We start from the raw sequence: 27,986 nt of genomic DNA, 5'->3' as shown, positions 1-27,986 counted from the left end.
AGTGCAGGCTCAGTAGTTGTGGTGCACGGGATTAGTCGCTCCATGGCATGTGGGATCTTCCCGGACCAGGGCTCAAACCCACGTCCCCTGCATTGGCAGGCGGGTTCTTAACCACTGCACCATGAGGGAATCCCTAAACACGATTTAGAACACTCAAAATTCTTAAAGATATTTTCAAATACATCCCATCAAAAAAACATTTAAAGACAGTGTTTCCAGGTAAAAACAAATATATAAACTTCAAAGTCACCCATCCATTCTTCATTCAATTGTTTTTTTTCAACATCTATTATTGTCAAGTGCTGTTCTAACTTCCGTAAATATAGTAATAACTAAGAGGGAGAAAGTTCCTGCCCTCAGAGAGCTTACATTCTGTAGAGAGATACATAACAAGTAAGTGAGCAGATTGATTTCAGATTGGTTACATGCTAGGAAGGAAATAACAGGTGACAGGAGGGACTTTAAGTGGGGAGAGCACCATCTTCATACACCATGGTTGGAAGAGGACTCTGAAATAACAGGTGACAGGATGGACTTTAAGTGGGGAGAGCACCATCTTCATACACCATGGTTAGAAGAGGACTCTGAGTAAATGATTTTTGGGTTTAGACCTGAGAGAGAAGGAGGCAAGCATACAGAGAAAGGAAGAGAGCAGGGAGAACACCTCAGGCAAAGGAAATGGCATATGCAAAGGCACTCAAATGTGGTATTTAAGGAACAGAAAGGAAGCCATTGCGTCCAGGAGCAGAGCCTGGGGTGTGTATTCTAAAATGAAGTTGGAGAGGAAAGCAGGGGCCAAATCACATGCAAGCTCTGGAAAACAGTTAGATTTAAACCAATAGATTTGTTATTCTGTTCATTCTGCTTAGCTCAAGTCAGAGGTGGAAGCTGAAAGGTGATTACAAATATGATCTTTGGATCAAAGAGATTTAGGTTCAAATCCTGGTTTTGGTACTTACTAGCTGTACCTCCTCAGGCCAAGTTATTTAATCTCTCTAAATCTTATTTTTTTTCAGAGAGATAAATAATAATTTAAAAGGTGTTGTAAGGATTAAATAAAACAGTTTAAGCATATACCACATGCTAAGCAGTGAGCAGAGCCTTTTCTATAGGATCAAACCTCTTCTCAAAAGGCAAACCACTTTACAAGGTGAAGTTTATAACCACTGTCTCTTCTCTTACTCAACTCCAAAATGTTTAAGTGTATGCTTCTTTTTTTTGGCTGCGTTGGGTTTTCATTGCTGTGTGCGGGCTTTCTCTAGTTGTGCTGAGCGGGGGCTACTCTTCGTTGCGGTGCGCGGGCTTCTCATAGCGGAGGCTTCTCTTGTTGCGGAGCACGGGCTCTAGGCGCGCCGGCTTCAGTAGACGTGGCTCATGGGCTCTAGAGCACAGGCTCAGTAGTTGTGGCTCACGGGCTTAGTTGCTCCTTGGCATGTGGGATCTTCCTGGACCGGGGTCAAACCCGTGTCCGCTGCATTGGCAGGCGGATTCTTAACCACTGCGCCATCGGGGAAGTCCCTAAGTGTATGCTTCTTTAATTATAGTTGCTGAATTTTAGAATAGGTTGTTAGAGATCAACAATAACAATACAGATTTTCAAGCATTAAGTGTAGGTATTGATGGATTATGGTTTAAAAGCTATTTCAAATACAATACTGGCTGCTTCCATTAATTTTCCATAAAAATAACTCTAATGATGTCTTAAACAACATAACAATGGGAAACTAGAATTACGGATTCTTCATCCTTCTTTTCAGCTTAAGTTTTCACCATAGCATGCTTACTTTAATAACCAATTTTATGTTACTTGCACATTTATTGGGGTATTGCCTATACCCCACCCCTACACATACACACACACACACACAAATAGACACCAACTGAAATGAATTGAGAAAAAAAAGATGATGCTTACATGTGTTTTCTGTTAACTGAAACAAGTTTTTCCCTGCCTAAAAGAACTTAGGCAGCACCCTCATATATTTATCATTTCTGGCCCCTGAATTGGAGAAATTCGTTAACTAATAATAAATCCTTACCATTCTTTAAGAATAAACTAGGATTATTCTACTAGGAATCACTTTGGAGATTAACTTCCAGGAAACAATGAAGGGTGATCCCAGTGGGGCTGGCAGTGGTCCACCCTGGAACTACAGTCACAGCAAGTACAATGTTATAGCGACTGTGCCTATAGTGCCAGCTTGGGTATAAACTGCATACTTTGAATGTTCTTAACACGGGCTCCAATATTCCAGAGTATCAAAGGCACAGGCAGAAAGAAAGGGGATGGCAAAATTCTACCTCCGTATAACATAGCTCCCCAAATTGCCTGAAAGACATTGGATATTGGGAGACCTCACAGAAAAGATTTTTAAAATGCAGATGGACAGAAGGTGGTATATACACTGTCTGCTGGTGATCCCAGGGTCTACGCGGATCATTTTAGAATGAGTAAACTGAAAACATACAACACAGAACCCGTGAAGAAGTACTGGAGGACAAGAGAAAGAGAACATCACCCTCAAACACAGGAGAAGGCATCAAATCTGAAAATGATTTTCAAGAAAGTATTTTAGAAAAAAACCTTAACATGTTTGGTAGTATCCAGAAAGACATGACTCTCCAAAACATGTGCAGAAAGCTTAAAAAAAAGACACCGAGATAAAAAGATAGGATTAAATTAAAAACAAGACGAGCTGAAAAGAGAATAAAATGAAATAAAAAAGAAGCTGGGTGAGCTAAGAATTTCAAGGAAATATAAACTGCAATAGCAGAATGGAAACCTGTTGACCTTTACATTGTGATTTTTATTATGGGATGACTCTCCACAACATGAAATTGTGCTTCAGAGAAGAGTGGGTAATGGATTATGGTGTATCGGCACTAAGTGATCACACAGATGAAGTCTACTCCTCAGTATCTCATCTAGAAACAAATCAAACTCCCCAACCCAAGTACTTAAATATTCCTCAGTATCCATGGGGGATTGGTTCCAGGACCAATTCCTGGTGATACCAAAATCCATGGATGCTCAAGTCTTTTATAGTCAGCCCTCTGTATCCACAGATGTGAAACCCATGGATACGAGGTTGACTGCACTCACTAAGCCTTCTACTATGTCTACAATATGATTCAATTAGTGTATATATAGTCCAGTTAGTGAAGATTAATACTGCTGTAACCTAGAAGAAAAACACACACCCATATCCCCATCGTCCTTGGTGTCAATGTTCACTGTCTCTAACATTATCCATGAAAAATGTCAGCCTCCCCAGGCTTGCTTTGCCCAGCATGTACTTCTCATGTCACTCAGCACAAAGACTTTATTCAAATATAGTTATTAACTTGATGAACACTGTATTCTACTTATTTTCCTTATGACAAACCCACATTAGATACAATAGTAGAATTGACAATAAAAACACACACACAGTCCTGTGAAGGACAAATAATCTAGGTAAATTAAATAAAGGATAAAGATGAAAATGAATAGAGACATGATGGATATTAGGTCAGAAAATGTAGGTTTGTCTATCAATTATAGCTTTTGAGTACTTGACAAGATTTGTAAGGTAAACAATGATCAAGGGATAATTAAAGAAACATTTCAGAATAGGATAGAGAAAAAAAAAACACTTGATTTTACACATCAAAAAGGCTCCTCACATTCCAGGTAGTTTATGGAAAATCATCCACACATCCACCCACATAAGGGCTGGAAAAAAAAAGTAGTGTGTGTGTTTGGGGTGGGGACTGAGATGACTGCAAGCACCCAAACAGACAAATGGGTCTCCTATCAAGGATTTTAAAAAGGCTGGTTGCATAGCTTCTGGCCACCCCAGATGTCCATTGGAATAAGACACATAGACAAACCTTTGTGTCTTAATCCATAAACATCCCCAATAAAGTAGCTTCTATATAACAAAGCAACAGAAAGACATTCTCAGGTTTACATGAATTCAGAAAATAAAGCACCTACCTTAATTAAAAATACATGTGTGGGAGGGTGGGGGGAAGTGCTCCAAGGTGGAGGCTCAGGAAGACCCTGAACTCACCTTGCCCCATGGACACACCAGATCTACAGCTGCATATGGAATAATTCCCTTTGAAAAAGAACTGAAAACTAGCTGAACTGCCCCATCCACAGTAAATGATAAAAGGACCACATTGAGATGGGTAGGAGATGTGGTCTCACCAAAAACTCCATGCCTGGTACAGAGCCCCACAGTAGGGAGGGAATCTCACAAATCCAGAGCTTCTCCCCTAGGGTGAGGGGTTTGTGCCCCATATCAGCCTCTCCAGCCCTTGGGACCTACAACAGAGAGATGAGCCCCCAAAATGTCTGGCTTAGAAACCAAAAGAGCTCACATCCAAGGGTCCCAAAGGGCTGTGTGAACTAAAAATGCCACCTGCCATATCAGTAAACAAAGGATGTTGCAGCCATCAAGCTGTCACATTACAGCCGCCCCCAACGGTGAGCCCTGAGGGAACTCAGGATCGAGGCAAGATTTGCCCCCCATCTAGCAGCCAGCTGCTGTAGCCACCCCCAACGATGCACCCTGAGGAGACTCAGGATGAGAAGCACAGGATACTGGCCCCAGATAGCTGAGGTGCATATCAAAGGAATGATTTCAGTGAGCCCAGAATTTGCATCTTCCCATACATGGAAAAGCACTAAATTCCTTAACCTGAGATATCTGGTTTTCCTTAATTAACAGTAATCTTTGATGGTCCAACTACCTGGTCTTTGTTGCAAAAACTCCTATAAGTCCTGGCTCCCGCCCTTGCCTCTTCGGGGCAGTCCCTCAGTTATCTGAGATGCTGTGTCCCAGGCTTAAGTCCTCAATTTTGTCCACCAAGTAAAACATAACTCTCAACTTCTAGGTTGTGCGTTTTTTTTCAGTCGACAGTTGAAGTGAACTGAGATTCTCCTTTCAAAAGGCTTGACATATATGCACTACTGTGTATAAAATAGATAACTAATGAGAGCCTAATGTATAGCACAGGGAACTCTATTCAATGATCTGTGGTGATCTTAGTGGGAAGGAAATCTGAAAAAGAGTGGATATAGTATACATATAACTGATTCACTTTGCTGTACAGCAGAAACTAACATAACATTGTAAAGCAACTGTACTCCAATAAAAATTAATTTAAAAATACATACATACATTCATACATTCATAAATAAAAGGCTTGCATGAGGTCTCACTCGCCCTAGAACCCAGTGCAAAAGTAGCAGTTTGAAAAGTGCCTGGAATGTGAAGGAGATTCCTATTCTAATCTTCAAGCATCTGCTGGAGGAACAAGAGGTGGTTGGGTCTCTTTCTGGAGACTGGGGTGCTGGCAGACACCATTCTGCACTCTCCCTCTACCCTGTTAGCACAGGCAGGTGTGCAGACATGGGACCCTCCCACTGTCTTGGTAAGGCAGGCAGGGATGAGTAGATGCAGCATTCCCTCACTCCCTGGCTGGGACCAGCTAGTGAGAGCGGTCACGACACTCTCCCACTCCCTTGCTGAAGCTGGCAGGGGAGCACAGACAAGGATTTTTCCTGATGTCATGCTGAAGCCAAGGAGCATGTCCTGCCCCCTATGCACTCCCGATGCCCTTCTAGAGCCATGAGATGCATGCGATCCACATAGAGGTTGCCCTCTGATCACCTAGCCCTGGTGGCCAAGGGGACTTGCATTCCTGGGCTCCATGGGACTGTAACAATTGGAAAGATATTTCTTGGCAGGCTACCACCCCCAGGGCACTGCACAGGCAGCAGACTGAAACACACCTCCAGTCTTCTTATGAAAAAGGCCTATTTGCTTGTCCTGGAGATTCAGCCTGAGGCTTCAGGCTTGCCACACATCTAGAGAATACAGAGGTACTCTCAGTGAATGTAAGACACTATCCTTACACACTCCCTTTGCCTCACTGCAGCTCAATGATACCTCCCAGAAAGGAGCTTATACACTTGTCTAGAGGTCTGATTTATGGAAATGTTGCCCAAGGGTCATCTCCAGATTTCCTGTTCTGGAGGCCAGCAGGGTTTATGATTATGGCCCATAGGACTATATACGTGCATATTTCAAAACCTGCTGCCCGAGGGTTTGACTTTCAAACAGCCTAAAACTAAGTGCAAAATGAGATCCTTCCTCTTGGAACACTGACAGGTCTTGGCACACCTTCAACACCAGGAACCTATGAAGAATAAATCGGGCTGCTTAGACAATCACAAAGTTTCAAAAGACAACCAACCACTAGGGCAAGGTTGAATTATAAGGTTCATCACCTACACAAGGCCAACTACTTCAAAACTCAGAGAGGTAGCTGTTTCACCAATACACAGAAACAGCATCAAACAAAATGACAAAACAGAAATATGTTCCTAAAGAAAGAACAAGACAACACTTCAGAAAGAGATTTTAATGAAATGAAGATAAGTAATCTACCCAATAAAGAATTCAAAGTAATAGTCAAAATTGCTCACTGAACTCAGAAGAATAGGTGAACACAGTGATAACTTCAGCAAAGAGATAGAAAATATAAAGAAGTACAGAACAGAAGTCACAGAGCTGAGAACACAAAAACTGAACTAAAAAACACCCTAGAAGGATTCAATAGCAGACTAGACAAAGCAGTAGAAAGAATCAGTGTTCTGGAAGATAAAGCAAGGAGACTCATCTAAACTGAGCAGCAAAATAATAATAATAATAATATAATACGAGTAAAAATAAAGTGAAGAGATTTAAAGGGATCTATGGGAAAACACCAAGAGGACTAACATTAACATTATGGGGGTCTCAGGAGAAGAGAGAAAGAAAGGGGCAGAACTTATTTGAAGAAATAATGGCTAAAAATTTCCCTAACCTGGGAGAGGAAACAGACATCCAGGTCCAGGAAGCCCAGAGAACTCCAAATAAGATGAACCTTAAGAGATCTACACCAAGATACATTATACTTAAAATGTCAAAAATTGAAGACAATAAGAGAACCTTAAAAGCAGCAAGAGAAAAGCAACTTGTTATGTGTGAGGGAAAGCAAATAAGACTAGCAGCATATTTTTTTAGCAGAAACATTGTGGGCCAGAAGGGAGTGGCATGATATATTCTCAGCGCTGAAAGAAATAAATTCCAACCAAGCAAGTAATCTTGCTCCACCCAGCAAGATTATCACTCATCATGAAAGAAGAGATAGAGTTTTTCAGTCAAACAAAAGTTAGATGAGTTCATCACCACCAAACCAACCTAACAAGAAATGTTAAAGGGACTTCTTTAACCTGAAAAGAAAGGTCACTAATTAATAACAAGAAAATATATGAAAGTCAAATTCTCACTGGTAAAGATAAATATTTAGCAAAGGTAGTGGATTAATCACTTATAAGGTTAGTGTCAAGTTTAAAAGACAAAAGTAGCAAAATTAACAAAAATACAATAATTATTTAAGGGATACCTAAGAGACAGATGTAAAAAGATGAAATGTAGTGGAGAGGTAAAGATGTAGAATTTTGGAATAAGCTCAAATTTAAGTTAGTATTAACTTAAAATGGACTTTTATATACATAGGACATTATATGTGAACCATATGATAACCACAAAGCAAAAACCTAGAGTAGATACACACACACAAAAAGAGAGAAAGGAATCTCAACATAACAACTAAAGGAATCTCAACATAACAACTAAAGGAATCTCAACGTAACAACTAAAGGAATCTCAACTAAACTAAGTCATCAAAGCACAAGGAAAGAGAGCAAGAGAAGAAGAAAGTAATAGAGAGGAACTACAAAAAAACAGGCAGAAAAATTAACAAAATGGAAGTAAATTAATATTTATCAATAATTACCTTAAATGTAAATGGACTAAATTCTTCACTCTAAAGACAGAGTGACTGAATTGATTAAAAAACAAAACAAAAATCAAAAACAAAAACAAAAAACAAAAAAACAAGACTCATCTATATGCTGCCTACAAGAGACTCACTTTAGGTATGAGGACATACATGTACTGAAAATGAAGGGATGGAAAAAGATATTGCATGCAAATATTCAATAGAAACAAAAAGAAAGCTGGGATAGCTATACTCATATCAGACAAAATAGACTTTAAAACAAAGACTGTAGTAATAGACAAAGAAAGGCACTACGTAATGATAAAAGGGTCAATTCAACAAGAATATGTAATTTTATAAATATATATGCACCCAACATAGAAGCACCTAAATATAAAAAGCAAATATTAACAGACCTAAAGGGAGAAAGTATAACAATACAATAATAGTAGGGGAGTTTAATACCCCACTTACATCAGTGGATAGATCATTCACACAGAAAATCATAAGAAAACACTGGGCTTAATGACACCTTACATCAGATTGACTTAATAGACATATACAGAATATTCCATCCAAAAGCAGCAAAACACATTCTTTTCAAGTACACATGGAACATTCTCCAGGACAGATCATGTGTTAAGCCATAAAACAAATTTCAATAAATTTAAGGAGACTGAAATCACATCAAGCATTTCTTCCAGCCACAATGGCATGAAACTTAAAATCAATTGCGAGAAGAAGACTGTAAAACTCACAGATACGTGGATATTTAACGACATGCTACATACAACCGCTGGGTCAATGAAAAAAATCAGTGGAGAGATAAAAACATACTTAGAGACAAATGAAAATGAAATACAACATACCAAAACCTATGTGATGCAGCAAAAGCAGTTCTAAAAGGGAAGCTCACAGAAATACTGGCCTACTTCCAGAAAGAAGAAAAATCTCCAATAAACAATCTAACTTTACACCTAAAGAAACTAGAAAAAGAAGAAACAAAGTTAGTAGAAGAAAGTAAATAATAACAATCAGAGCAGAAATAAATAAAATAGAGGCTAAAAGGACAATAGGAAAGTCAGTAAAACTAAGAGCTGATTCCTTGAAAAGATAAACAAAATTGACAAACCCTTAGCCAGACTCACCAAGAAAAAAGAGGCCTTAAATAAATAAAATCCAAAATTGAAGAGATGTTACAACTGATAGCATAGAAATACAAAGGATCTTAAAAGACTACTCTGAACAATTATATGCCAACTCATTGGACAACATAGAAGAAATGAATACATTCTTAGAATCACACAATCTTTAGAGACTGAATTAGGAAGAAATAGAAAATCTGAACAGACCAAAACACATAAAGAGACTGTGGGAAGGTTCTGATTACCTATTCAAACAAAAGTTTGGTACCAGATGGTTTTTCTAGTGAAGTTTATCAAACGTTCAAAGAAGAGTTAATACCTATCCTTCTCAAATTCTTTCAAAAAGTTGAAGAGGAGGAAATGCTTCCAAACTCATTTGATGAGGCCAGCATTACTGTGACACCAAAATCCAGACAAGCACATCACCATAAATGAAAATTACAAGTCAATATCCCTGATGAACACAGATGCAAAAATCCTCAACAAAATGTTGGCAAATCACATTCAACAATACATTAAAAGGATGATACACCATGATCAAGTGGGATTTATTCAAGGGATGTAAAGATAGTTCAACATCAACAACATCTGCAAAGCAACGTGGTACATTACATTAACAAAATGGCAAATACAAACCATATGATCATCTCAATAGATGTACAAAAAGCTTTTGACAAAATTCAATATCCATTTATGTTAAACTTTCAACAAAGTGGGTACAGAGGGAATGTACCTCACCATAATAAAGGCCATATATGAGAAGCTGACAGCTAACGTACTCAACAGTGAAAAGCTGGAAGTGTTTCCTCTAAGATCAGGAACAAGATAAGAATGTCCACTCTCCCCACTTCTATTCAACATAGTATTGGAAGTCCTTGCCAGAGCAATTATGCAAGAAAAATAAAAGGCATCCAAATTGGAAAGAAATAAGTAAAACTCTCACTATTTGCAGATGAAATGATTTTATATAGAGAAAACCCTAAACTTTTCACAAAAAGACTGTTAGAACTATGAAACAAATTTAGTGAAGTGGCAAGGCATAAAATGTCTATACACTAACAGAAAAAGAAATTAAGAAAACAGACCCATTTACAATTGCATCAAAAAGAATAAAATACCTAGAAATAAATTTAACCAAGAAGATGAAAGACCTGTACTCTGAAAACTCTAAGACACTGAAGAAAGAAATTGAAGACACAAAGAAATGGAAAGATGTCCCATGCTCATGGATTGGAATAGTTAATATTGTTAAAATGTCCATATTACTCAAAGGAATCTATAGAGTCAATGCAATACCTATCAAACTTCTAACGTTATTTCATAGAAACAGAACAAACAATCCTAAAATTAGTATGGCAACACAAAAGACTGTGAAAAACCAAAGCAATCTTGAGAAAGAAGAACAAAGCTGGAGGCATCATGCTCCTGGATTTCAAATTATATTATAAAGCTAGAGTAATCAAAACAGTGTGGCACTGACATGAAAACAGACACATAGATCAATGGAACAGGACAGAGAATCCAGAAATAAACCTACAAGTATACGGTCAAATAATTAGTGACAAAAGAGCCAAGAATACGCAATGGAAAAAGGGCTGTCTCTTCAATAAATGGTGTTGGGAAAAGTGGACAGCCACATGCAAAAGAATGAAACTAGACCACTATCTTACACCATACCCCAAAATTAACTCAAAATGGATTAAAGACTTGAATGTAAGACCTGAAGTCATAAAACTCCTAAAAGATAAAATAGATGGCAAGCTCCTTGATATGAGTCTTTGTGATGAATTTTAAATCTGACTCCAAAAGCAAAGGCAAAAAAAATCAAAAATAAACAAGTGGGACTACATCAAACAAAAGAAGCTTTTGCATAGCAAAGTAAACCATCAACAAAAGGCAGAGACAACCTTCTGAAAGGGAGAATATATTTGCAAATCATATACCTGATAAGGAGTTAGTATCTAAAATATAGAACTTATATAACTCAATAGCAAAAAAAAAAAACAAAAACCCAAACAATCTGATTTTTAAATAGGCAGAGGATTTGAATAGATATTTTTCTAAAGAAGGCAAACAAGCAGTCAACAGGTACATGAAAAGATGTCCAATATCACTAGTCATCAGGGAAATGTGAATCAAAACTACAATGAAATAACACCTCACACCTGTTAGAATGGCTATTACCAAAATGACAAGTCTTGCCAAGGATGTGGAGAAAAGGGTACTCCCATGCACTATTGGTGGGAATGTAAATTGGTGCAGCCACTTTGGAAAACAGCATGGGGTTTCCTCAAAAAATTAAAACTAGGACTACCATATGATCTACTAATTCCACTTCTTGGTATTTATCTAAAAAAAACCCAAAAACCCCTAACTCGAAAAAAATGTATGCACCCCCATGTTCATTGCATTATTTACAGTAGCCAAGATATGGAAATAACCCAAGTGTCCATCAATGGATGAATGGATAAAGAAAAAGTGGTATACCTATCTATCTATCTATCTATCTATCTATCTATCTATCTATCTAATCTATCTATAAATAACACACACACACACAATGGAATATATTATTCAGCCACAAAAAAGAATGAAATCTTGCTATTTGTGACAACCTTGGACCTTGAGAAAATTAAGCTAAGCAAAATAATTCAGAAAAAAAGATAAATACTGTATGATTGTGGAATCATGTGGATTCCATGTGGAATAATAAATAAATTTATAATAATAATAATAGATAAATAATAATAAATAATTAATAATATATAATAATATATAATAATATATATAATATATATAATTATATAATAATATATAATAATAAATAATAATATAATAATAATAATAGATAAATACTGTATGATATGTGGAATCTCAAAAACAAAAACTAAACAAAACCAAAATCATAGATACACAGAACAGAATGGTGGTTGCCAGAGGGGAAGGGGGCTGGGGAGTGGGCAAAATTGGTGAAGGGGATCAAAAGGTAAAAACTTCCAGTTACAGAATAAATAAGTAATGGGGGAGGTCCTGTATAGCATAGTGACTATAGTCAATAATATTGTAGAGCATACTGGAAAGGTGCCAAGAGAGTAAATCCTAAAGTTAACTTTCTGTGGTGATGGATGCTATCGAGATTTACTATGGTGGTCATTTCATAGTGCATACAAATATCAAATCATTGTCCTGTATACCTGAAACCAACATAATATTATATGTCAATTAAATCTCAACAAATTTTTAAAAAGTATGTGTATCTTAAACTTTCTTAAAAGTTTGTGTATATATACAAGCATATACAAATATCCAAGAGATGAGTAAAAAGTATTTACCAGATATGTACATGTGTATATGTGTGTATGTGCATGTGTGCATATACACATACATTCTATACTGAACAGTGAATAAAAAATATGGAATTCAAAATATAAAAGGAAAGTTCAAAATTATTTAAACAGATTTTTTTATGTCTAAAATGTAACTACAATTATAAAATTAAATATAAACATCCTAGAAGGAGGATGTAGAGTACACATTATGAATCTTTGCGGTGGACAGAAAGAGGAGGAAGACAAAGAGGGAAGCTAGAGGATGCAAAGTCTCTCTGTACATAGAGACTTAGGTACAAGGGTGTGCTTTGCCTACACATTTAACAGTTGGGAAAAGCAGTTTAGTAATACATCAAGGAAATTAAAACATCCATGTACATTTGATCCAGAAATTCCATGTCTAGGAATCATCCTGAGTAAAATGTCAAAACTAATGATGTTCAAAATATTATTTACAGCAATATAAAAAAAAAACACCTGATATCTTGGGTTCCAAAAATAAAGGATTGTTTAAAGTAAAGCACACTTTATCCATTTGGAGAATTATACAATTCCTTAAATTTGTAAAGAATATATAATAAAATGGATAACAGTATAATGTTAGGTGAAAGAAGCATGATGTAATACTGCATAATCCTATATATCACAGTTTTGAAAATATATAAAAGATCACAAGAGAATAAAGCAAACAATATATGGTAGTACTATGGGATAAATTAATTTCTTCTGTATACTTTTCTCTTTCTAGTTTTAAAATACTATATACTCACTATATAAATATTAAAAGTGATCAATATTATTTAGAAAAATACAGTCCAAGAAAATAATGCCCACAAAGTTTTAATTATAATTAAATTTTAGAAAGCTGGATCTAAAATCCCACAATAAAACAAAATCCTTTATATTAGTCTAAAGCTAAGCTGGTGTTTGAAACAATGAAGCCTTTTTTTCACTTGTCAATGTTCTGCTAAAACTATTTCACCCAAGTTAGGATTGGCGAGGAACACCAAGTTACACCATAACATATTTGTATAATGTTTTAAAAATTTTACAAAGGTACAGCGTCTGTTCCTTGGCTAAAATTTATGCAAATTAGAATCATTTTGGACATATATTTCAGGAAGTTTGCTGTTCACTTCTTTAATGTACATGTTTCAGGGCAATTAGTATGAAACATTTAAAGCAATTACGTTTATAGATATACTGAACATTGCATATCTGTGTAGTATAAGCCCACTTAATGTGAACCTCATACTGTCTGATCTGGGTCAGTTTTGAGCAAAGCCCATTATAAATTAATTCTAATGATGAGAGGATCTCATTTTTCATTCACGTCAAGTGGAGTTTAAAATATAATACTATTTCAAAGCTTGCAGAGATCCAAAATCCCTCCTAATAATCGTCATGTTATAATCAGCGTCATTTATGTCAGAGCTTGTGAAATCCTGTCAGCAGTTTTATCACTCCTAATGTAGGATTCCCAATCCACCTGTGGGCAAAGCAGCACGAACTAGGAGGCCAGCTGTTCGAATCAACAGAACCAGCATTAGTTACAGGATTTTCCATACTTAGGAAATGACTAACTACTATAACAAGTGATGCTGCCCTCAAAGGTTATTTTGTCACCTTAATGAAAAGGTACACCTACACGGTAAATGTAAAAAACTAAAACATACCCACTTTGGGAATTACACACAAGGTAATAGATGGAAAGGTGCCTCATACTTGACTGGCATCTGTGCCAACATAAATTCTTCCAATAAAATATTTTTAAATGTTAAACACCACAAACAAATCAATTCAGGACTACCAGCTCTAACAGATTAATCTCACTGCAATTATCTCCCACTAGCCATCTCTAATTCCTCTTTCCTGTTCATTCTTCAAACCTTGCTTCTACTGCAAATTCTTCCATGGAACTGTTCCATTAGAGCCACCAATGGCCTCTGCAAGGTGGAAACACGGGATATTGCTTGATCCTTATTGTATGAATAGTTTCTGGAGACATTTGAAATCATGTTCTCTCCCTCCCTGGTTTTCTGTGAAAGTGTTTCCTGTCTCCTTCTATCACTCTGAGATCGTCTTTTTCCTTCCTTCTTCTTCTTCGAGCCCCTAATGTACCAAGAGTAAGGTTCCATCACAGGCCCTCTTTCTACTGGAAAATCTAGTAGACTACTAGGGCTTCAACATTTGCCCAAAATCCAGAGACTCTCAATTATTTACCTGCATGCTAGCTCACCCTCCTGAGGTCCAATCCTGTATATCTGGCTATTTACCAAACAGATCCCTCTGAATGTGCCACAACTCTTCAAAGCATGTCTTCCTTCATCTTTGTATCCTAGAGGATAATGCTAGGATATTAGAATGCTAATGCTAAGTATTAGAATACTTAGCAGAGCACTTGGAACACTGCAAACGCGTGTTAAATAAATGAATGAGTAAATTAGTTAATTAGCTAGATGTACTCAGTCTACTAACAAGAGAATCTGAAATTATCAGGCTGTCGGTTTGGCCTTCCAGAACAGTTTTTAAACTATGTCATGGACATTAGGTAGTTTTCCAAACTTAACCGTATACTCATTTTTATTCTATTAGTACAAACCAGAAATGGCATCTCAAAGATAATCTATGGACAATTTTGCAAAATTTGTGTGTTCCTCTGATCTCATAATCCTGGGGATGATTTAGCTACATTGCTTATCTATGCTATGTAAGTCACACAGGCTGTCAAAGATTTCAACACAATGCAAAACGTCATAACCAAAGTTTGTTGTCAAACAGAGGGATAATGGATAGCATGGTGAATAGTAAACCCTACAGGATGAAACCATCTCTTAATCTCTGTCACATGTGAGAATTTCATTAACATGAATTATAGTGACAGAGTATAGACAAATAGCACATGCGGCCACCGAAAAGTTTTATTGCCTGCTATTCTGTATCAAGACAATGCAATTAATGCAAATCAAACTATGAGTACAGCTTAGCAGAACACTGTAGTACAATACATCTCAATCTGTTGGAGACTACTAAATTGTCCCCCATATATTATGAGGACATTGTATATTTATTTTAAAGATAACTCTGACAAATAACAAGGTCCTACTGTATAATACAGGGAACTATGTTCAATATCCTGAGATAAACCATAATGGAGAAGAATATGAAAAAGAATGTGTGTGTGTGTGTGTATGTGTGTGTGTGTGTGTGTATATATATAACTATAACTGAATATATATATATATATACACACATATAACTGAATCATTGTGCTGTACAGAAGAAATTAACACAACATAAAAATCAACTATACTTCAATAAAAAAATAAAAGTAAATATAGCTTCCACTCCTCCCCAGTTTCAGCTGAACACTTGGTTCCTAAGCTGGAGTTTCTATTTCCCAATAAGTTAGGTGTGAACATGTGACTGAGTTCAAGCCAACGACATGTGAGCAAAAATGGTCCGTGCAACATCCAAGGACTCTCTGACTTAAAGACAAGATGCTTGCCCATTGCACACTCTTCCCCTGGCTGGGAATGGTAACAACCTTGGGCCCAGAGACAGAAGGGCAAAATTGATTGATCTTCAAGCAGCTGTCTGCCCACCCTAATCTTTCCCTTTCCTTCTTATGTGAAAAAGAAATGTTTCTATCTTATATAAAACACATTTTTGGGTCTCTTTGTTACACACCTTAGCCTGTACTGTAAGTAACAGAATAAATATTCTGTTCAAAAGACAATTCTTTCAAAATTAACACAGCAAACAGACAAAGTGAAATACTAAGCCAACTTAACATCTCTATATTTCTTGATTGATTGATATACTTTGTAGTCATTTTCCAAAGCACTTTGGCATCCCATTCTCATTTAATCCTCACAACATCTTTTAAGTCATGGTCACCATTTCAATTTAGAAAACTACAGTTCAGATTATCCTTAGATGCTCTGTTTGGGTCAAACAATGACAGACTTCAGACAACTGCTCAATTTAGCACATTTCCTACTGCCCCAGGCCAAACTGAAGCAGAAGAATGACCTTCCCTGTGGGCTAACTGCTCTCAAAGTAGATTCTATGCTGGTAAGATGGAAACTAGAGGCAGAAGGAAATTCCCCAGCCCCCCTCACTTAGGGGAATCTGGCTATATGCAAAGCCATAAAACCAAGTCAGGAATAAACCTCCTAATTTATACTAACTGTATATCTTGTGTAAGTTTGACTTTGGCTTTGCTTTGATTTCCCTGCCCCAGTTCAACAAGGCCAAGGGCAGAAATTAGATTGTAGTCACATATTCAGCATTCTATTCTAAGAAACGGAATGAATTCAAGCACAATACCTTTTAATTTTTATCACATTTGACAAAGATGCTATTACTGATACCTAGATATTCTTTAAGGAAAAGACATAAGAGGTATATTTGGTTTTAAGTGGGAAAGAGAAGTGATTATTGTATTTCTAAGCTGCCTATGTTATTTTCGTACGTATTGCTTTTATAGCAATTTGGGAGATAAGTACATATTTGTCAAGTAAGGGACTCATTTATATGGAAAAAATAACTTAATTTTAATTTTTCTTCTCTTTTTCCTGAAGTGGAAATGAAAAATAATTCAATCAGTCCTGAAGTTCTGCAAGTCAGTAACATATCATTTGTCAGCAAGGCAGTAGATTATACATATATTATCTCAACAAAAAAAATCAGTCACTATAAAAAAATAAATGACATGGTTAGCAGAGCCCTCATTTCAACCTTGATTCTTGCTTTGATGGAGAGACACTGACAGAGCCTTACATAAGTGGAAAGCCTCAGTTAGGTTACCAGCTACTGTAAGTAGAAGAGTTTGGCCACAGAAAGTTCAAGGACTATTCTAAATCCCAGTATCACATCAAAATACAGCAGGAATTGACTGATGGATCCATTGCATTAATACACTGGACTTTTCACATTTCCTTCCACTCAAACATCAGATCACAGAATGCCATTTCACTCACTACAGTGTATCATGGCCCCCTGAGCCTACTACTATCAACACCCTTCAAAATCTGGCTAGTTATGTTCTAATTTTATCTCCTGTTATTCCCCAAAGCTGTCCTAGGACTCTGGTGAAGGCAGACTCCTTGTTTTTCCTGAAAAGGCCAAGATATAAACTCTGTGCAATCTCAGCACCTAGCAAAGGACTGCAGATAGGTAGGTGCCAAGAGATAAGTTGCACCAATGTCACCGACTGTTAGGCTTTTTTTTTTTTTTTTAAACATCCTTATTGGAGTATAATTGCTTTACAATGGTGTGTTAGTTTCTGCTTTATAACAAAGTGAATCAGCTATACATATACATATATCCCCATATCTCCTCCCTCTTGCGTCTCCCTCCCACCCTCCGTATCCCACCCCTCCAGGTGGACACAAAGCACCGAGCTGATCTCCCTGTGCTATGCGGCTGCTTCCCACTAGCTATCTATTTTACATTTGGTAGTGTATATATGTCCATGCCACTCTCTCACTTCATCCCAGCTTACCCTTCCCCCTCCCCATGTGGCCATTCTGACCAGCGTGAGGTGGTACCTCATTGTAGTTTTGATTTGCATTTCTCTAATAATTAGTGATATTGAGCATCTTTTCATGTGTCTCTTGGCCATCTCTATGTCTTCCTTGGTGAAATGTCTATTTAGGTCTTCCACCCATTTTTTAACTGGATTGTTTGTTTTTTGATATTGAGCTCCATGAGCTGTTTGTATATTTTGGAGATTAATCCTTTGTCTGTTGTTTCATTTGCAAACATTTTCTCCCATTCTGAGGGTTGTCTTTTTGTCTTGTTTATGGTTTCCTTTGCTGTGCAAAAGCTTTTAAGTTTAATGAAGTCCCATTTGTTTATTTTTGTTTTTATTTCTGTTACTCTAGGAGGTGGGTCAGAAAAGATCTTGCTGTGGTTTATGTCAAAGAGTGTTCTTCCTATGTTTTTCTCTAAAAGTTTATAGTGTCTGGTCTTACATTTAAGTCTTTAATCCATTTGGAGTTTATTTTTGTGTACGGAGTTAGGGAGTGTTCTAATTTCATTCTTTTACATGTAGCTGTCCAGTTTTCCCAGCACCACTTATTGAAGAGGCTGTCTTTTCTCCATTGTATGTTTTTGCCTCCTTTGTCATAAATTAGGTGCCCATATGTGCGTGGGTTTATCTCTGGGCATTCTATCCTGTACCATTGATCTATATTTCTGTTTTTGTGCCAGTACCTTATTGTCTTGATTACTGTAGCTTTGTAGTATAGTCTGAAGTCAGGGAGCCTGATTCCTCCAGTTCCGTTTTTCTTTCTCAAGATTGCTTTGGCTATTCGGGGTCTTTTGTGTTTCCATATGAATTGTAAGATTTTTTGTTCTAATTCTGTGAAGAATGCCATTGGTAGTTCGATAGGGTTTGCACTGAATCTGTAGATTGCTTTGGGTAGTATAGTCATTTTCACAATATTGATTCTTCCAATCCAAGAACATGGTATATTTCTCCATCTGTTTATGTCATCTTTGATTTCTTTCATCAGTGTTTTATAGTTTTTAGCCTCCTTAGCCAGATTTATTCCTAGGTATTTTATTCTTTTTTTTTGCAATGGTAAATGGGAGTGTTTCCTTAATTTCTCTTTCTGATTTTTCCTTGTTGGTGTATAAGAATGCCAGAGATTTCTGTGCATTAATTTTGTATCCTGCAACCTTACCAAATTCATTGATTAGTTCTAGTAGTTTTCTGGTGGCATCTTTAGGATTTTCTATGTATAGTATCTTGTCATCTGCAAATAGTGACAGTTTTACTTCTTCTTTTCCAATTTGTATTCCTTTTATTTCTTTTTCTTCCCTGATTGCTGTGGCTAGGACTTCCAAAACTATGTTGACACTGTTAGGCTTTTTAAGAGACTAGTGAACCTGAACAGGGCTGAAGCATCACCAGGGGAGAAGAACACATTTGTTTACTTGTAGTGATGGTTCTCATTTGTTCATCTGTATCACCTGGAGGGCTGGTTAAACCAGACTGTTGGGCCCCAGTCCCCAAACTTCTGATTCAGTAGATGTGAGATGGAGCCCGAGAACTTGCATCTTTCACAAGCTCCCGGGTGATTCTGAGGCTGCTAGTCTGGAGCCCACTCTTTGAGAATCACTGGCTTATGGTAACAGGGATTAATTTATTACTTAGCCCTATGATCATTCACTGTCCCCATAAAGAAATCAGCAAGACAAGTGTAAAGAACACCACATTCAATTATTCAGCAAAAACTTTTGAGTATCAATCATGATCAGGCACTCTTCTAGGTTGGGGAATCCAGCCATGAACGATTTGGGCAAAAGTCTCTGCCTTCATGAAAGTTACATTTTTGTGGAGGAGGCAAACAAGATGAGTGAGTTTTGAAAGTAAGCGTTATGTGGAAAAGTTAAAGAGAGAAGGGGGGAAGGAGGAGGTGCAGTAGAGGGGTGGGTTAATATAGCCTGGGACAGGAAGAGACATTTCAGTGAAGACCTTAAGGAAATGAGGGAACTAATCCAGGTGACCATCCTGGAGGCTCATCCCAGGCAGAGAGAAGAACAAACACAAAGGCTTTGAGGCGGGAGTGAGCAGGGAAGTTCCAGTAACAGTACTGAGGGCAGGGTGGCCCCCCGCACAGACACAGGGTGTGGGGAAGAGACAGACCATGAGGGACGCACAGTCCTCGTAAGGACTTTTGTCTTTTGCTCTCAATGAAATAGGAGCAATCTCAGTGGCGTTTGCTTTGAGGAGTGAAACAATCTGACTTAAGTTTGAAAGTGATCCCTCAGGCTGCTGTTAGTGGCAGGAGGGGGGGCAGGAGCAGAAGCAGGGGTACCGCTGGAGGCTCCTAGAAAATAACAGTCACTTGGACTAGAGATGTCCCAGGGAGAAGCAGAAGTTGTTGGATTCAAGATGTGTTTTGAAGATCGAGGTGGCAGACAACTGACAGACTGAATGTGAGAATGAGGAAACAGAAAAGAATCAAAGACAGTATCTGGGCTATGGCTTAAGAAGTCGGAGGATGTGACACGGACAGAGGGAAGATCTGGAGGGAGCACGTGTGTGCCAGGGCCGTGAGTGAATTGTCCTTCTCTGGGCAGTCAAGTGTAAGATGCCTATTGCATATGGGAGAGGAGAGGTTGACGAGGACAGTCGTCTTCAGGAGAGAGGTATGGGAGACTGGAATCTGGGATTCGATACGGTGCACGGAGAGCATCTGGAGCCACAGGACAGAAGTGAGATCACCTGAGGAAGGAACAACACGGAAGACAAAAAAGACCCAGTAATTAAAGGTTGGGAGGAGAAGAATTAGCCAATAAGTGAGGAGAAGCCAGTGAGAGAGGAGGAGAGGTGAATTTTTCAAAATAAAGTGTTTCAAGAAGAAGAGAGTGTCAAATACAATCAAGGATCAAGTAAGGCAGGCCCCAAAGTTAGCCTGGGCTCTTGCCAATATGGAGTCCTCAGTGGCCTGATGGAAACAGTTTTCGTGTAGTGGGCTCTCCAGAGTTCTCTTTGGGGAAATTCAAGGAAAGTTTGATGCTAGGTTGGAGAGAAAGTATGAACAAAGCTTTCTAGAAAATATCATGTGGTTCTTAAAGATCAGTGCTCCTGAGAGGAAAAATGGAAGATTCCAGGTCCCAGCTCAGAGATTCTGGTTCTGTAAATCTGGGAGTCAGGGAAGCCCCAGAGATCGAATTTTAACAAGAATAGAGAGCAAGATATTGTCAGTTTTCTGGGGGCAGCTTTGGAGAATGGTCTGCCACATGGAGGTTTCAGTCATTTCTGAGGGCCTAACGCAACAACAAAAAAACAGCCAATCACCAACAACTAATCAACTAACCTAACCTTTCCCTGAACTCACAACACTTGTTCTGCCCTCATGAGTCAGGGCCTTGGAGTCTGTTGACGTCCCCATATTATTAAGGGACAAGACTGGGAACATAAAGATGTTTTAGAAAAATAGTACATGATTCTATCCATGTTGAAGCCAGGAACTCTTCTAGGAAAACTTGGGTTGCCTATCCTAGGAAGGTACCCTTTGCCACACAAGAGGGCTGCAAACATATTTTAAAATCTTTTTTGTTTTCATATTCATCCTTGGTAAGAGACTTCCCCCAAGAAACGGGCTATCTCCTACTGGGTGAGAAGATGATGCATTTATACATTAACACCGAAACCTTGTTTGGGTTTTATTTTCTGAGCCTGAAAGCATTTGTAGCTTCAAGGATTTGAGTACATTGCCTATTAAAATGCATTTCTCACTTGCGGGCACTATACATTAATCACACTGGAGGAAAACATTCCTCCCGGAGACAGATGTTTCAAAGACTTCCTCTCACGACCGCTGGGTTGGGATGGGCGGTGCGCAGAATCAGATCTCATCGATGTCTATATTTTCATCATAAAAATGAGAAAATGAAGGTAATGGACCCGATCTGGAGTTTTCCTAACTATCCTGTGGCTGGAGGTTATTGTTGAAAGTATTTAAACATTCAGACTTGTTTGGGTGAAGAGAAACACTAGCTCTGTCTTGCCGTATTTCCTAAGACAAGAAAAGGCAGTGTATATAGGGAGCGTGGGAGGGAGGGGGATGCAAGAGGGAAGAGATATGGGGATATATGTATATGTATAGCTGATTCACTTTCTTATAAAGCAGAAACTAACACACCATTGTAAAGCAATTATATTCCAATAAAGATGTTAAAAAAAAAAAAAAGGCAGGACATCTGAATGGCCACCACTGACCACCTCGTCTTCCTCTTACCCCTAAATCTAGTCTCCATATTGACATCAAATGATGTATTATGGGAGACCTCAGGTGTCCCCTGACACACACCTTAGGAATTCAAGGATGGTGGCCCTGAAGAGATACACCATCTCTCAGCAACCTTCTCTGATGTAATATTCTGCAGGGTATACGTGTGTGTGTGTGCACACATGTAGAGCAAATCTGTATTACCAGTGCAAAATATGAAGGAAGGCTAAAAAGTTATGAAGAATTCTGGAAGTCAAAGATTTTCATGTGATTGACAAAAGCTATAAAGCCACAATCCAAAACAAGAAAAAACTATCATGAAGATAAGGGCTGAACCAGGAAAACTCCAAGCTTGGATGGAACAGAGAAAGAGTAGGAGGGGTGTCTAGGGCAATAGTCTGTGTGTTCAATTCAAATGTACTATTCTGTGGCCATCTCCCTTCCTGCACACACCAAAAGGCAAAGTAACAGGGAAGCTTGAACTCAGGATAAAAAAGAACTGTCTTCATAGAGAATAGACTGTTGGTTGCCAAGAGGGAGGAGGGGTGGGAGAGGGATGGATTGGGAAGTTGGGATTAGCAGATGCAAACTGGTATATATAGAATGGATAAACAATACGGTCCTACTGCATAGCACAGGGAACTATATTCAATATCCTGTGATAAACCATAGTGGAAAAGAATATGAAAAAGAACATATGTATATGTATAACTGAGTCACTTTGCTGTGCAGCAGAAATCAACACAACATTGTAAATGAACTATAATTTAAAAAAAAAAAAAAAAGAAGGAAAATAGAACTGGCCTCTACTGAGGATTAATTTCATCCTTGGGCAGACAGGGCCAGGAGGCTGGGGTGGGACTTGGAGATTGGGTTCTGTGTGGGTTTGGGGGCCTAAGAGAGACAGAAAGCAGAGCTGGCATCCACTGGTGCCTCTGCAGGAGATGCTGTAGGCTATTCAGTAGAACCCTGCCAGTCAGGGCTGTCACCTTAGAGAACCTCTAATGCATCATGGAGAGCCCTATGTCACTTTTTTAACTGTGGCCATCTACTGCTGAAGACCCTTGAACTTGCCCAACATCCTCCAGGAAGAGGCCAGCTCTACAGAAAGAAACTTAACTCCTTGAAGGCCAGTTCATTTGTATTCCAATATGGTTCACTACGCCAAGACCATTACTGGTATAATGGGCATGGGGGCAAAGCAGGACATATCTGGCTGCCACTCTTCATTTTCAGATCTTTAAATATGACCAGGAAAATGCCAAGTGGGAACTAAAAGGCAGGAAGGTTAGAGTGAGGACTCCCTTCTGGCAATGGACCCCTGCCTTCTGAAGATAAAGAGACTGCCTCTGGGGGCTGTCTACTCTTTTCACGGGATAGCCCCTCTTTCTAGTTTGCAGTCTTAGCTCTGCCAAGACAGAAAGTAAAGAAAGGGCACATGCCCTCCTCTGAGACTACAGGACAATTTTCTCCTTCAACGTTGCCTCCAGAGACCCTGAGCCTATGCCCTAGAGGATTCTCTAATATCAGGATAAACAGCTTCCAGGAGAATCATGCCTACGGCATCAGCTGCCAATCATACTAGGAAGATTTTAGTATAGTTTTGGAAGACGGAGAGAAAGGACTTATGAATTAGAAGATAGCCCAATAAAAATTCAGTAGCAAACTTTTCCATTTTTCTCAGAGACTGGATTAAATAATTGTTTCCTGGAACCTTCCACTCTCAACACTCTGTAGCGTATTATATGTGAAGAAATTTGAGTTTATTCTCCAAAGTGCCCCAAACGTCTTGTAGTATAAAGTGATTACCACTCCTCTGATTAAAAAGTACTCTTAATAGTGTTAACCTAGAGGGTTGATACAGCCTGCAGGAAACAGCACTGTCTCTTGTTGTAAAGGTGATTAGAAAATCATTTTGCACTGACAGTGGAAACTCTCTCTGACTCAGGAGAAAAGAAGTTTCTCACTCTTGAAGGGCAAGGCAAATTAAGTAGGTGTTAGGACGTGGTTACAGGAGTCTTGAATGCTTTTGTTGGAAAATCTAGAGAGAAATATTGTAACACACGGCGACTTTTAATTTAAAGAGACACGTTGTCCCCAGGGTCACCACTTCTCTGCATCCATTCATCACTGGAAGAGAAGCAAGGTTGGAACATAGCGTCTCTTAAGCCCATAATTAGTTTCTTGAGTTGCCCTCAGCATTGAGTAACCATTCCAGGTTTCTTTTTAAAAATAACTCATTTTCGCGCATAGGAGACTACAGAATCATTAAGTGACTTGCTTCCTTGCATGTGGTGAAAAAATCCAAGTTTAATTAAAATAACACAAAACCAGCAACAGCTGCGCTGCTGTGAAGTCAACTTTTGTACTAATGACGTAGGTGCCATTTAAAAAATCAGCATGGGATCAGTACCCGCGATAAACAGAACGGTAGCAGATACCCTGTGCTGTTACTTTTTAATTTTTTTAAAAAGTATTTCCTCTAAAAGCCTTAAGTGGCTAAGACCATTCAATGAATGGACTGGGTAACGTTTGAGGTCTGAAGAGTCATGAGCGCTTTGTACTAGGACAATCACCCAAGATGGGAACTCCATTTAAACAAATAGGTATTTGGGGTCCTGACGCAGACAGGTCACTTACCAGTGGATAGTAATTTAACTATCCTAATCCTTATTTTTGATGAAAATGAGGCACACTTAGACAAGGCAGATGTGTTAAGTCAATTTAGAAAGGCAATTTACTATGATGAGGTTGTTAATGGGTCAAAAAGAACATCAGGAAATTTATGCATATATTTTTGGGAAGTTGTTCTGAGTATGCAAATGCCACGTAATTAGTTATCCTGCTTTTCATGAAAAATTAAATTTGCCATAATAACAAATCACAGTCAAGAATACGGCTAGTTAACATGAAAAGGACCCTCACTTTTATGACTGAAAGGCTGCAGATTGAGGGTAAACTGCAGGTGAATCTCATTCCAGCCTCCAGTATTGTTATTCACTCTGTGGCAGTGCTTGTCTGGATGCAAAAATCACAAGCAGTAGAAGCAATGGAGCCTCTGCTTTTGGACTCGGCCATCTCAGCCTAGTAACCAGATAGAGTATCTTTAAGCCTCTAATTATTTTAGAAGGACTCAGCGCTATCATTTAATATTTACCAGAAAAACAAAGCCAAACTTCTATTTTGGAATCTCTCTCAAATCTAATTACTGCTCCATTCCTTCCTGCCCCAGGCTGGAGAGAATTTAGCCTTCTAGCATATTGGCTCTCCCCACCTCACTCTGTAAATACTCCCACTGGTAGGTGGGCTCTGGACCTCCTCTTGCTGACAAAGTTCTGTGTCTGCTGTCCTTGCTGGGAAATCTGGGAATTAGGCTCTACATGCTTCTTGGCCAATTGAGCTGCAGCCCATCCCTGTTTGCCCTGGACTGAGGCTTCTCAGGGTATGAGACTTTCAGTGCTAACATCAGGGAAGTCTTGGGCAAACTGGGTCAAGGTGGTCACTCTACCATGGTCACAACTTCCTCTCTTACTCCCAGCTTGTTTTTCCCATTCTGTAACCGAGAAGGGCCCTATGGGGCCTTCCCAGGACAGATCCCCTTCCAGGCCCTCCACCTGCCTCTTATTTGTACAACAACTTTAGCCTCTTAGGCCTTCTGGGAGTCCCAAAGAGTAAATTTAATCAGAGAAGTGAGAAAATGAAGAAACAGAGGAAAACAGTTAAGCAACACAAAATAATAATAGTTTAGCCATTAAACAAAACCAAGGACCTTTAGTTCCTCCTCAAGGGCTATAGATAATATTCTGAGTCATGTCCTTTGAGCTGTTTTGCAGATACTGAAACTCCCACCAGGTGGGAGAAGTTAACTGTATGCGGCCTACAAGCATGCAGACCCCCAGCTCCGTTGGAACCAGAAGGTTAATGACGTTGACTCCCAATTACCTCACCTCCAACCAATCAGAAGAATGCCCACGAGCTGATCACACACCCTGCAACCCTTTCTCTCACCTTGTCTTTAAAAGCCTTTCCCTAAAAGCCATTGGGGAGTTCGGGCCTTTTGAGCATTAGCTGCCTGGATTCTTTGCTGGGTGCCCTGCAATAAACACTGCACTTTCCTTCACTACAACCTGGTGTCAGTAGACTGGCTTTACAGTGGGCGGGCAAATGAACCCAAGTTTGGTTTGGTAACAATTTCTCATCACTGGGCTTCGGTTTTTCTAAAAAATGCTCCAAACTCCTCTCTGGGAATGGGCTCATCCCTAAACTTCAGTGCTCCTGACCTGACCTAACTCCAGGGGAACCTTTTGTTCATCCATCATCTACTAAAGAGGTGGATGCTTCTTATAGTGATTCCAATCACTGCCCCTGGTCTTGCATTATCCCACGTGGACTGCTCTGGAATCAAAGGCTTGCTCTCTTCCTGGGGGCTCACTCTCAGAGGGCTTCTGCCCTCAATACCACCCCCAGGTCAGAGCCCCAAAGACAGATCAGTGTGCATCAGTCACAGCCATGCCTCTACCCTGGATACTGTGCTGTGAGGTCAATTACTGCTCCGGACCCTTCAGTGGGGCCAGCCCTTCAAGCAGGCTGGACTCAGATACATTCTTGGTTTCTATTTAGTCCACACTGGATTATTATTGATATCCCAGTTTTTACTACTGAAAATATACTTTGCTGTCTCCTATCAGAAGAGAATGCTGTACCCTTTGAACATTCATGTTGTCTTTTCTCAAAGGATCACGAAGCACTGGGCATAATACTGTTTCTCTTTTTAATATAGTGCTTTACTATAGCATCAGTATTGGGTATACTTATTTTATTGTGCTTCACTTTATTGCGCTTTGCAGAGACCGTTTTTTACAAATTGAAGGTTTGTGGCAACCCTGCCTCAAGCAAGGCTATTGGCGCCATTTTTCCAACAGCATTTGCTCACTTCATGTCTCTGTGTCACATTTTGGTAATTCCTGCACTATTTCAAACTATTTCATTATTATTATATTTCTTATGGTGATCTGCGATCACAGTCTTTGATGTTACATCAAGATCTGCTGAATGCTCAGATCATCAGTTAGCATTTTTCAGCAATGAAGTATTTTTTAATTAAAGGATGCATATTGCTTTTTTAGACATAATGTTATTGTACACGAAATAGACTATAGTGTAGACATAACTTTTACTTGTGCATGGAAACCAAAAAAGTATTGTGACTCGCTTTACTGCAATATTCGATTTATTGCGGTCATCCGGAACCGAACCCACAATATCTCCAAAGTCTGCCTGTATAGTGACAGAAACAGATTTTAGCAGCATATTTCTGGCTAAAAGTAGAAGCCAAAGTTGTACTAAAGCTTAGAGGAGGGCTTCCCTGGTGGCGCAGTGGTTGAGAGTCTGTCTGCCAATGCAGGGGACACGGGTTCGGGCCCTGGTCTGGGAGGATACCACATGCCGTGGAGCAACTAGGCCTGTGAGCCACAATTACTGAGCCTGCGCGTCTGGAGCCTGTGCTCCGCAACAAGAGAGGCCGTGATAGTGAGAGGCCCGCGCACCGCGATGAAGAGTGGCCCCCGCTTGCCACAACTAGAGAAAGCCCTCGCACAGAAACGAAGACCCAACACAGCCAAAAAATAAATAAATAAATAAATAAATAATTAAAAAAAAAAAAAAAAAAAAAAGCTTAGAGGAAACTCCAGAATTTGAAAGCTACAACCATCTCTTAGACAGACTTGATAAAAAGATAGACATGGTAGAGATATTTTGTAAAAACAAAAGGGGGAAATGAATGATAAAAGGGCCCTGTCTGTCTGGCCACTGATACATGGAGACATCTAGCTTCCTGTTGAGGCTGGCTGTTAAAAGCACCTGACTTCTCTGGTTTTAAGAGCTCAATATCTACTGATACATCCTTGCTACACCCCAAGCTTGACAATGAAATATTCCCT

The 27,986-nt window shown here is 38.9% G+C and overlaps 1 protein-coding gene and 2 long non-coding RNA genes across 20 annotated transcripts in view; 2 read left to right on the top strand and 1 right to left on the bottom strand.

Annotated features, from left to right (window-relative positions):
- NCKAP5 (NCK associated protein 5) overlaps positions 1-27,986 on the bottom strand; it is a 1,102,730-nt gene that overhangs the window by 648,213 nt on the left and 426,531 nt on the right. The window lies entirely within an intron of this gene.
- LOC309631475 overlaps positions 1-27,986 on the top strand; it is a 104,158-nt gene that overhangs the window by 39,634 nt on the left and 36,538 nt on the right. The gene's annotated exons all lie outside the window — the stretch shown is intronic.
- Positions 11-27,986, top strand: LOC309631483. The gene is made up of 2 exons (XR_014246301.1): positions 11-11,638; positions 11,815-27,986. It is a non-coding gene; the product is annotated as an uncharacterized lncRNA (long non-coding RNA).

The sequence above is a fragment of the Balaenoptera borealis genome (genome assembly GCF_965194805.1).
Source record: "Balaenoptera borealis genome assembly, chromosome: 6".
Lineage (NCBI taxonomy): Eukaryota > Metazoa > Chordata > Mammalia > Artiodactyla > Balaenopteridae > Balaenoptera > Balaenoptera borealis.
This window is presented reverse-complemented; position numbering and strand designations above follow the sequence as displayed.